General features: G+C 29.7%; 1 protein-coding gene across 3 annotated transcripts in view; it reads left to right on the forward strand.

Annotated features, from left to right (window-relative positions):
* LOC119836147 (serine/threonine-protein kinase PRP4 homolog) overlaps positions 1–13,085 on the forward strand; it is a 53,227-nt gene continuing 40,142 nt past the window's right edge. The window contains exons 1-2 of one of the 3 annotated variants that reach the window (XM_038361397.1): positions 1–265; positions 8,318–8,349. The gene's annotated coding sequence lies outside the window, so the exon portion shown is untranslated. The remainder of the gene's footprint in view (positions 266–8,317; positions 8,350–13,085) is intronic. The other 2 variants (XM_038361395.1, XM_038361396.1) reach the window with 2 other exon arrangements.

Raw genomic sequence — 13,085 nt, forward strand, 5'->3', positions numbered from 1 at the left:
TCTCTTCCTCTAGTAAACCGCGGACAGTCGTGCGAAGTTGACGTGTGCTTGGAACATACGACCGATAAAACTAATTACTGCTAATTGGTGTTATATTACGCAGTGCTGAATTGATTTTAAAATTCACGAGATTAACGCTTATTAAACACTCGCACGAAAGAACAAAATCGTTTGCGAGGACAGTGAAGTTTCGTTTTCAGTGCTCTTTAATTATTTTGGTAAAATTTTGTGAATTTTGGAAGTTCGCGTGCTAACGGACGGATTGGTAAGTGGTTGTTGCGTTATAATTGCCATAACTCAGGAGATTTCGGCTGTCGAATCGGTGTTGCATGTAAACGAGTGAAGTAAATTACTAATAAAAAGTTATTGCGAAATAAAAGTAAGGCGATGTTCACTTTCCTTATGATAACTTGTTTGTGAAAAAGGTTGACAGCTTTGTATACGTAAGTGAAATTGTATTGGAGTAGAATGAAGCTTACAGGCCTTAAAGTAAGGTGTAAAAATAGCCCACGGCGCGTTGACCTCTTCACCTCAGATTTTCACAGCAATGGCGGTATATGAGTAACTGTATCGAAGCCTTATCCAACGCCTTAACGTATTTTTGAATAGTAACGCACCTTGCCTTGGAAGGTGCATGGAATTGAACACTATATTTGAATACATAAATTACTGTTCTACTATATCTCATCTACCCGCTTAGATATAATGATTTTAATCGTTTGACGCCGATAAACAGAGATGTCAATTTTCAAGTTATAAAATATCTTGTTTCGTTGTTGTTTCTTTTAAACAACTGTTCTCATGTAATATATGTATTCCTTTATTTCACAATTTAAAATAATTTCCTATATACTGCATTCAAAAATATAGTGATTTTATAATTGGCCCCGCATCATTAATTAAATAAAAAATTACCTACAGTCCGTCTGCAGTCTGCAGTCCGTCCCAGCTGTACTTGTGATTCATATTGTCTTATAATACTCAGTATTCCCGTGCATATCCAACGACGTAAGAATTTTTAAAATCGGTCCAGTAGTTACTGAGATTAGCATGTTCAACAAACAAATAAAACTCTTCAAGCTTATATTATTGAGTAAAGATTATCCACCTGTGTCAACATAGATATACATGACTCAGTTATAGGAACATGTTTTTTCAACTTTACATGCTTTTTCTTTATGACAAAACAAGAAAAATATCTGTTAAATAAGACAAATTTCTTGAAAAAGCACATGTGCCTTATTCGGTTAAATAACGGAAGTCAATGGAAGATGATGAATTCTATTAGTTATCTACATCTGAATTACTAAATGAAGTAAAGGTAAATCCTGTTTATAGTTAGCTATTTACACACAAAGAAATCATAGTCCGATAAGATCTTATCGCTCTTGAAAATATAAATAGCTACATATTATTTGGTAAGTACACAAATATTAAAATATGCTTTGAATAAGTTAGAAAAATTATTGATTATATTTCAGTTTACTTAATTGTGATGGAATGCCAGATTTCGTGAAATTATAAACTTATTTTACTACCTACTATACGCTTAAAACGTTTTTTATCATTTTCTTTTCTTTTGATTTATTTTTTCTCGAAATAAATCGAATTGCAGGCATTTCAATTATGTAAAAACTATAAAATTATGTTTTTTATTTACATGTAGATATGACCTAGATACTCAGAATGTTTTACTTTGTGACCTTTCTTTTATAGGGATTTTAAACAATAAAATTGTAGTTTTATTTCTAACTTATAAACAAAAAATAACCTTCAGAAATAACATTATAAAGAATCTGTCAAAATAAGATTGTTATTAATATAACTATTTATTATTCTAATAATAATTATATGTATGCATTATATTTATAGTAATAATGTATGATATCTATATTCACTCAGATTAATGCATTTTGTTACTAAGATTTTGTGCAGCGATATCAATTATTGAAACTGGCAAATAGTTCTATCTTATAGCCTTATTAAAAGAAAAAAAAAATCATAAAATTTGACATTTTGTCAAATCAAACGAAACACATATTTAAAATATAAATTATGACTAATTAAAAATATCTGTTCCATAGGTCAGAACGATAAAATAGCTCATTTACAATTCAAAAATCACCTTTTATCTTTTTATGGTAATGTACCCACTGAAGACATCAATAAATTTCCGACGTGGACGTGGTAAAAAAAATATATAACGTCATTAGGAATTTGACAATTTATTAACCTACAAACATCTTTATAAAACGCATTTTTTATGTATCTACATATGCAAAATGATTTTCTACACATTTAATAAAAATAAAATTACTTTTTGATTATTTAAAGGTTTGCTAACGAGACCTTTCAGCCAAGTCTAATTTTGGTTGATGTTAAGAAAGATTAATGTAGCCACAGGTAATTATTGAAGTATTAATTAATAGTGTTACGAAAGTATAAATCATCAACATGAATAACATTGTTATGACATTGTTCGTTTATTTATAAACAATTATGTTTTCAAACAATGATACATTTAAAATATGAATCGTAAAGTTATGTAGGTACTGGAATTTATACTGTTTTGATATCTTATACAGGAACAAAATAAAATAAGGTCCACACGTAACATTATTTAATTTGTTTGTGGTAAATGGCCGATTATATTGTTTTTGTAATAAGATTTCAATTCAAAATCACTATGATCCCTACTAAAGCTCTAATCCTATTAATATTATAAATGCGAAAGTTTGTAAGTATGGATGTATGGATGTTTGTTACTCTTTCACGTAAAAACTACTGAACCAATTGCAATGAAATTTGGTACGTAGACAGCTGGATAACTGGAATAACATATAGGCAACTTTTTATTCCGATATTCCTACGGGATTCGGACTTACGCGGGTGAAACCGCGGGACACAGCTAGTAGTATTATACAGCGAAAGTAACGCTGTCTGTCTGTCTTTTCCGCTACTACTTAACCCTTTCCAAGAAATTTGGTAGAAAAATAGTTTAAGAGTCCCTAGAGTTGATATAGGATTTTACCGAACTCCAACGGGAACGGAATTACTGCTAAAACTTCTGGAGTTCAGGTATATCTTTTCCTAAGACTTTTCACAGACGTTTTAAATACAAGCTTAACAGTTATGAATTCTAATGTTCGACCTTCATTAAAACTAATAATTATGAGCTAGATTTTTAAATTTAGCTTATTAGTACATTTAAATACATTATATTAAGGTAAAACTCAATTTTATGACGAATAAAAAAACCATGGTTCCATTTGAAAGTGATATAGATTACGAATGCGTTAGTCGTATACAAAAGACGTCAACGCTCGACTGTAGAAAGTCTATTTCAAAACAAATTAGTTTTCTCATTTCATTGTCATGTTCCTTGAAGTTCTTCTAATATCGAATTATATTTACCATAAGTTTTTATACCCGAGGACTGTATTTGAACATCTTTCAAATGTTTTCATACTATATTCAATAAAACTTAAACTCCTTTTTAGGATATTATGAGATAATTGAATTCGTCTGTCTTGATTTAAACGCAGCTTTCTCACATTATTACTATGAAACACAGCAGCCTAAGGCAAATTTTACTCGATGATTACTTGATGACTTTCTAAAAGTTTTTTAGGCCTATAATTTTTATGATGATGAATATCTCTGTGATATAATATTTTTAGTGTTTAGCCCCACCCTTTATGGGATATGAGACGGTTTAACACATCGTTTCATTCATATTTACTGAACCTATTTACGTAGTTGAAGCAAATTTCTGAATCATTTTTTTTTATATGATTGTAGGGAAAATTAACACAAAACTTTAAATTGCAGATCTTTGAAATTGGGAACTGAAATAATTCATACAAAATAATTAACAATTCAAATAAGTAAATACTAATTTCCAATCGATCATGATCAGCTGTCTGTACTATTTTTACTATTCATTTAAATAAAGTACTTTCAGATAGGAAAATATACCCTTCACGAAACATGACATAAAAATCCAATAAGGCCACCCACGCAGTTTGGATTTTTATCATGTATTTTGTTTCGGACAACTCTTTTATCATACAATAACTTTTGATTCTAATCGTATGATGCTTTTATATTGTTATATGGTCCTTTCGAAACATTACCGATACTGTAAACATATAATTTATTATGACAATTTTGGATTTGTAAATAGTATAATATAATACCTACATAATTTACTGGAGTGGAGTTTAGTTAGTAGCCTTGATTTTTGCTAGAGGTTAGGGGTTCAGCTGTAAAAATACTGTAGTAAGAATATTTTATATGAATTATAAAAACAAACATTTAATTACGTTTTTCAGTTGTGGTAATGAATGTATTTATGTACAGGATTTCATAACAAAATGTTCCTTCTAGGTACTTTACCTGACAAAAATATTAGAAAATGATTCTCTGTTTCGTTTAGAAATTTATTCAATCTTGTTGAAATATAGATAGATATTTTCTACTCAACCACACTGTCGCAATTAGTAGGTATAGTGTTTTGCGGTTTTGACCTAAACAAAATGTCATAAGCATGTTAAAATGAAGTAAAAATAATAAACATATTTTAGTCGATTGAAATATTACCAACATGCAATGAAAATCTCGGCGACTGTGTAAATTATATTACGAACCAATAGTATATATTATGTTAAAAAATTAAGTGTACAGGTCAGTATTCAATATAACATATATTAGCTCGTTCAAATCAATATTTAGTGTATAAATAAACCTCCAAAAGAACTAAAAAGTAATAAATTTTTACACACATTGTATATGTCCCTCGTTGGCATTTGTTTATGGTCTTGGTTCAATGGAAGCTGAGCCTCAGGTAACTGCTCTTCCTCTCTAAATATAGAAACATACTTCCATTCTATTATTGTGGTTGGAATAATAATATATGTGCTTATATATTTATTCCTTTAATACTATTATATATATACTATTTAATAGTTTAAAAATAATTAATTGACAGTAAAATAGCGTTGTGAGCTTCCCAGAGATGTTCTTTTTTCGTGGCTTAATTTTTTTCGTCTAGAATGAAAAAACACCGTTGTGTGTGTGTGTGTGTGTGTGTGTGTGTGTGTGTGTGTGTGTGTGTGTGTGTGTGTGTGTGTGTGTGTGTGTGTGTGTGTGTGTGTGTGTGTGTGTGTGTGTGTGTGGTATCGAAAAAAAAAGCTTCCAATAAAATGGTGGGTTTACATTACTACATAGTGACGACTACTCTGCTCGTTTTGCCCAAAACTCACAAAAATCGTATGAGTTAATGGACTTGTCCACTTGCAAATGTGAATTGACTAATGGATTCCTTGATCCCAAAACCAACCATTACTCAATTCCTTAAATATCTTTTAAACGCAATCTTTTCTTCGAATTCTGTCACACGGTTGCTAAATGAGTTTCTTCTAGAGAATAAAAATTAACAAAATTCATGTATTTGGTGCTCACTGATGCTCTTAATATCAACATTAATTATTTATTAGATTTTAATTATATTGTTCACATTATGCACAATCTATTTTATTCAGTCCTTTAGTGTATAAAGTGTATCTTTTACGTTCTTTTGCAATATACCTAACCTACCATCGATACATTTATATTATGAATCATGTATATTACTAATACGTCCTGTTAATAAAATGTTTTATACAAATAGTATTTGGGTTATAAATATATCTGAATATTTACGATAAGTTACTTAAATTTGATAAAGATGCTCAGGCGTAGGTTACCTTGAATAACTAACTTTTAACATTCATCAATGGCGCATCAGTCATATATTTTAATTAAATACACATCACGAAACATTATAAACCCATTTTCACCTAATCCGGTACGGCGTGTGCGGATGCATGTATGCGTTTCGAATACTAAGTCAATAATGATTTCATCCAAGTATTTTCTAATCCAAAATAATCATCCATACAAACATTTTTGACATTAATAACACGTTTCTCGTGCGTATAATAGATATATGTAATGTTTATTTATATTTAGGATTTTTATTCTATATTATCTATTATCAAAGAATGCTGTAAGGTTCAGATGCAACAACACTAAGCGCTCACCCACTAAAAGACTGTCCGCGGTTTTCATTGCTTAACCCTCAAATCATTTATTTAACCCCTTAGTTGTAATAATGTCTTTAAAAATCTGTAAATTTCGATTACCAAGTACCATTATTTAAATTCTTGCAAATTTTGCATACGTGCTATTTTTATAAGTAGATAAATATGGTTAAAAAAAACAATATAACACGTTTTAATGTTTGAATCAACTAAAACTATACTAAACTCAACACTTGTGAAATTATTAACTAGAATACGTCAGCAAATTATTTAGTCCTGGCATTCCTAATCATCCTTGATAAGGTACAAAGTTTCAATTTCAAGTCCGTAAAAATCGAGTCTAAAGCAAATAAAAGCGTATTAAAAATGAGCTAATCTCATTTTAATAGCTATAAAAAGGTCACATTGATAAGTTGCAGAAACTCTTTCAAAATATTAAAACTAAACGCATCAAGCGCACGTTTTCCTATCACAAGTAGTTGCGTAAATAGGTGAATCCAATAACTTAAATTAATTGTTTACTATATTTCGATCAGTTCCTCCATGAGGAAATAGCGTTGCATAATATATTTGAATGCTAATATTTTAATTATTTTTTTTCCTGTTGAGGTTCTTGCATAATCTGTACCTAGCAAATCAGGAATTGTTTTATGTTCACGTCTTTATTAATAGCAGGGTAAACGAATCACTTAAATTTCATTAAAGCTATATTTATTATTAACACCACATAGTTCTGTAATTTAAAATGTACATATTTTCAATACCTTTGTCAAATTTCAATTTGATCTATAATATATAGTAGTAATATGATTAAGAGGATAAATTTCTGTTTGTGATGTTGTATGGAGTAATCTATCTACTGGTCCGATTTTAAACAGTATATTACCAATAGAAAGTCAAGTATAAATATTAAAGAAATATATTTTAGATTTATACCGAATCGAATAGGTATAAGAAGCTGGGACGAGCAGCTGATTAAAATTTTTTAGATGTAGAACAGTCGTCTGCAGACATAGTATAATATATCTACAACTCATACAGCTGCACTTCAAACTAACTATGACTCTTTTAATATATGAGAAATTTTCACACCAATCCATTATGAGCAACATTTTAGCTAATTTATAGACCAACATAAAACAGTGCATGTACAGGTGAAATTCAAAGTTAATCTAATTAACTGCCACAGTACCTAGTTGTCCATTTATTTCGTTTAATTAAACATGAACATTTCTTCTCATTTGTTTCTTCTACATAAACCTGTTTAAAGTAATTGAAGATATATTTTATGCTCTACATCTTATTCACTTCTTATTGTACACATTGTAACAAAAATAAGGCAACGTGTGAGGTCATTTCATCGTCTATTTGGTATTACGGGCAAACAAGATGTACCTTATCTTCGGCTTAGTATATCTCTGTAATCCTTTTGAGATAATGGTGTAATTAAATCATAATTGTATACAACGTTTGTATCATACTTAAAAAGAAGTCCAAGGTTATACCATGCATATAAGTACATCGATAATTCGAATTTCGAATACTTTTATTTATTACTTTTACTCTTTACATATTCAGGTCACTAAAGTTTATTTTATATTACAGTTTGTTAAATAGTTTTTAACATTATCAATAGCTAATTATACGCTTTGAATTATACGTAAACAATTATTATGTTAAGTTACATTATTTGTGTATCTACCATACTTAATCCATACTGAATTTATTATTTATAGCAATTAAATAACAAATTTCCTTCCTGCCATAAATACTCCTCTATTAATATTGAAGCAAAAATATGATACGTAAACATCAAAGTTCAACAAATGTTCTAAAATATGTATGTCCTAAACTCGGAAACTGGATAAATAACAATTTAGAAATTATTTTGTTAAAACATTTTCTATCGGCTTTCACTTTATCCATTCTAGTTTAATATAACAACAATGTTCTATTAAATAATTAATTAGTTTGCTTATATACAGACAAGTTTATGAAAAAAAGTTTAAGTGTACATATTAAATATCTTGAAAATTATAATTACGAGGCGAAAAAATTAATCAATATATAATAACAAGAAGCAAATAACATAGACAAATTCCAATTGTATGTTCTTATATCGTGTTTAAATTTGTGATCAATAAATTGAGAACTTTTAGAGTTATTGAGGCATAGGATCACAAACTTTAACATTTTTACGTATAAAATTTACTCAAATATATGTCTCATTTCAGATCTCCTGACGCGTTATTTGGAATCTTACTTGGTAAGTGCGTCAGCGATGATATTTAAAGAATTGCATAACCTGGTATTAAGCACACATATAATTAATTTATTAATAGTTGCTAATTTATGCGGATGAATCTAGTTTATTCAAAAATATTTCATCAAGATTGATTGCATTGTATTTTGAAGCAGTTTTGATACTGAGCATCTATAAATTATGCCATTATTTATTTGGCCCAGTTCGATATTATTAAATTAATTCCGTATGGGTTATGCTTCAAAATCGTTGACATTGTCTCCCAAATGCAGACCGTTTGCAATCAGTGAAATATAACCGCTTTTTATTATTGTTAGATTAATGGTAAAAACTGTAATTCTAATTTTATAGTAGAATTATTTACATCAACTTATGACGATATGTAGGTACATATTTATTTTAAATGTTGTAATTGAGTAAAGTTCACCAATCGTACAATAAATTGTCCATTAGAATATTATTTCAAATCAAAAATCAGAATAAGTTTATGTAATAAAGAAAAAACAAATAATTGCAATTGATTCAGACGTGTAGAGAAATAAGTCTAAATGTTCAGTATTTTCAAACTTAAACTCATATATTATATTTATTTCAATTAGACTTCTAGGTGCACTTTTGAATCGTCATAACATAGTTTTACCATTAATGTACCACCACTTAGGTATAGTTAGTTTAAAAAGTTACGTAATGCACTGTGTTAATATTAAATTTGCTTCGACAACTGCAATGGCCAGTTCCCACAATAACACATATTATACAACACACCGTTCAAAAAGTTTCAAACGTGTGAAATATAAACATGAGGGAAAGTAGCATGCGTAAGCCAAAATAACTGAATTCTTGATAATAGTTTACAAACGGAACGCAATGTGAACTTTCGATTTCTGAACGTGAATATACTTTTCATTCGCACGTTGACAACACAGATAAGAAAAAAAAAATTGCGCGCGAAATGGGAATAAGGTTTGTACAGAAATTTTTACCGTTTTAAAAACTAATGATCACAAAGCCTAAGTGATACTGCAATAACGTTCTTACAATGGAAGCTCTAAAATAAATTCATCCATTAAATATTGTGACGAAAATTTTAATATTTTCGGTTTGAAATTTGAACAATATGTATAGATAATGTGAATAAAATTATATACCTCTGTATATGGATTAAATAGAGTTATTGAAATTAACTCTTGAAAAAAAAAAACAGAATTATTCATTTAGAAACATGACTAAGATGTTTTATATACCTGTTTTCGTAAGATACGTTTTAAGAATGTAATAAGATTAAAAGATAATGAGGAAATTTATGAGAGTGTAAAGTACTTTTATTAACATATTTTAACAGTCACGGTCTTATAAAATGATTATTTCGTATAATTTACACAAGGACGTATTATTGTAATGCATTTACCTATTTGTAAAGTTAATGTCACATTTTATTAAGGCAGAGATTATGATCGCTTCGCAAAAGTTTTGGTTGGGGGGGGGGGGGGGGGTTCGCAAGTCAATAACGAATAAGATTAGACTTGTTGAAGTAAATATACTTCTTGTTTATGTAGGTTAGGTTAGGTTAGCCCAAATAACCATATGGCTTTAATAATATGAATTAGGTACTTGAAGTTCGTCCCGGCTTCGCTCGTACATATATGACCTGCCAGTCAGTGGAGGTGCAGCTTTCTAATGGTGAAAGAATTTTTGAAATCGATCTAGTAGTTTTTGTGTAAAAACATTACAAACATATATACCAAATCAAATACTTTCCCCTGATAATATTAGTTTAGATAAAGAGAAAATGATCTCTTATCGGCCACCTATCGCACCAGTTAATACAATACTCTATAACCATACAAGTTCTTAAGTTTTGTCGCTATTTTATGTAGGTAATATAATGTTTTAATTTAAACAAACATTAGGGCAGGCAGTATCCACACCAATAGATAAAGAAAGTAGGTAATGTTCTTAAATCAATTGTTTTCACTACATCGCGTGGATGTTAACAGTAAAAGTGAATCCAGTCAGGTGTAGCTGTAGGCGCGTATTAAACCCACTTATAGTGATTTGCCTGTTAAATTGCTGAGAACACGGTAATGGAGGATTAATGATCAATAAATAATTATGTGCATTTGATTTGGCGTTAACTCTTGGTAACTCTCGGTAGAATTTCCATATAAAATACCTTATTGTATTAATTTTGGGAATAAATAATAATAATAAAATGTTTATTGACATGATAATATAACAGGTGTAATGTTATGAATCCTTAAGCTTCTCCCAATTGTGTTCTTACTATTGCGTCCTTATACTACATAAATTTTTAAATAGAAAGCATTATTGGTTTTTGTGTCAAAATTATTTGCGGGCATTTAATATGTTGTTACAATTGTTTATGTATCTCAAGCTCTATCTATGTCTTATATATACAATTTTCGTGTCACAATGTTAGTTACCTTACTCCTCCGAAACGGGTGGACCGATTCAAATTAAATTTTGTGTGCATATCGGGTAGGTCTGATAATCTGCCAACATCTATTTTTTATAACCCTAAATGATAAGAATAAGGCAGAACAGCATTTGCCGCGTCAGCTAGTATATTTATGATATATTATTAACAATATCGTAAAGGCTAGTCTAGTGAATTTGCTTAAAATATAATAAATACAAATTATTCCTTCATATTAATCCTTCTGGAAAACTAAGTTTGATAAAATATAGCAGTGAATAAAATTGTTTACGCTACGATATCTACATTATCTAAAGTCTAAAGTAAAGCGTACCCAGATATCTCCTATTTCTACGGTATTCGTAAACTTGTTTGGTTCAAAATATTTAGTACAGTCATGCACATTATAAGGAAAGGGTTATTAGTTATTTTTTTCTTTTATACTTTATAGACAACGTCCCTCTTTTTGCATATATATAATATTTGTTAGGTTCAATGTTACTTTACTAATATACTTATAGGGGAGATGACCCGCTGTGGACATAGGACTACATATATTTTTTATGTAGAATACAAAAGTATAATTTTACAATATTATTAGTGACTGTAGTTTATAGTTAAAAATTCTAAAGCAACATAGTATTAAGATAAATCCTACTTTCCTACTAATATTATAAATGCGAAAGTTTGTAAGGGTGTGTGTGTTTGTTGCTCTTTCACGCAAAAACTGCTGAACCGATTGCAATGAAATTTGGAACGTAGACAGCTGAACAACTGGAATAACATCTAGGTAACTTTTCATCCCGATATTCCTACGGGATACGGACTTACGCGGGTGAAATCGCGGGGCGCAGCTAGCATTATATATTTTCAGGAACATTAGTGATGCATAAAGTAAGGTTTAAGAAAGAACAACGACTTCATTGTATTCGGGAGTAAACTTTATATAGCTTTTACAGGTACTCGTGTTATTTTAGATTTATTTTAGTCAATAAGGTGCTACGTTATTCTAACATTTAGCTTTAGCCTTTATCGATCAAAGCACTATTTTGAGTACCTACACGAGCGTCTTTTATTTATGTAACAGCGAGTTTGTATTTCGAATTGAAAGCCCAGACGAACGAAGAGCAATTTTTTTAATTCTTATTTATAATACTTTTTATACAACCATTTCAACATACGTCTAAATTGTCTTTTGTCATCACAGGTGACATTTTTATATAATGTTCCTACAGGATACGGACTTATGCGGGTGAAACCGCGGGGCGCAACTAGTAGTTCAATATATTTGAGCATTGTGTATTCGATTGTACACTGTTACTTTTCACGAAACAGGTAGGTGTGTCTGGCACGTTAATGTTTCAAGTTCGATTCTTGATCGCGTGCCTTGATGTTTTTGTGAGTTTTTTTAACGATTTTTTGTGAGTTCTTTAGGGTTTTTTTAGTAACTTTGAGCGTTGGAACTTGATCCTGGTTTTAGAAGTTTATATCATACGATATTAAGTTGCATAGGTTACTTGGCTTGTTAACACACCAATAAGTGAATTTGTCTCTAATTTAAAATGATTTTTTTATCTTCCTTCAATAATAAATAAATATAAAGCTAAAATGTGTTAAGCAAGCATATCAAATATTAAAAGTACTCAACAAAAGGCAAAAAGCCAAGTTTTTCAAGATAACTAAATAAAGCGTACAGGGAAGTGTGTCTTCAAGGATTTTGTGTCGCAACGGTTCAGTGATAGAGGCGACAATCGAGCAAACATTATCAGCGAGTGGTAAATATGCCAGCCTATGTCACGTATAATATAACAATTCAAATATATTTAGTGAAATAGGAGCCTGGTGTGTACACGTTTTCAATTATCCGTAATAAATGAAATCATTGTCCGATTTGGCAAGCGTTCGGTCAACTTACGGTACCGCGCGGTCAATAAAAATAAATCAATTATTTTGCGTTGTGTAACTAGTGATCACTTTTTCGGTTAGATACAAATTATAACACATGTTATTTGGTGTCTAGACTAGTTAATTATGAATATTGTTTTGTTTCAAATCTCTTTTCTTTTTTATTATTTGTTTAATGTTCTATTGAATTTATGGTTATTTCATGTGAGTAATGTTTATTAGGAGTATTAATATCTGTTTATTAAATAAATAAATCTCTAAAATACCATTGAAAATAAGTGTATTGCCACTGGTAAATTATTTTAGTAATATATTTATAATAAGTGTTTTATTGCATTTAATACTTATAGTACCTTTGAAGACTACACTACTTATATTGAGTTATAAGATATCCTAT

Source organism: Zerene cesonia, chromosome 23 (genome assembly GCF_012273895.1).
Source record: "Zerene cesonia ecotype Mississippi chromosome 23, Zerene_cesonia_1.1, whole genome shotgun sequence".
In the NCBI taxonomy this organism is placed as follows: domain Eukaryota; kingdom Metazoa; phylum Arthropoda; class Insecta; order Lepidoptera; family Pieridae; genus Zerene; species Zerene cesonia.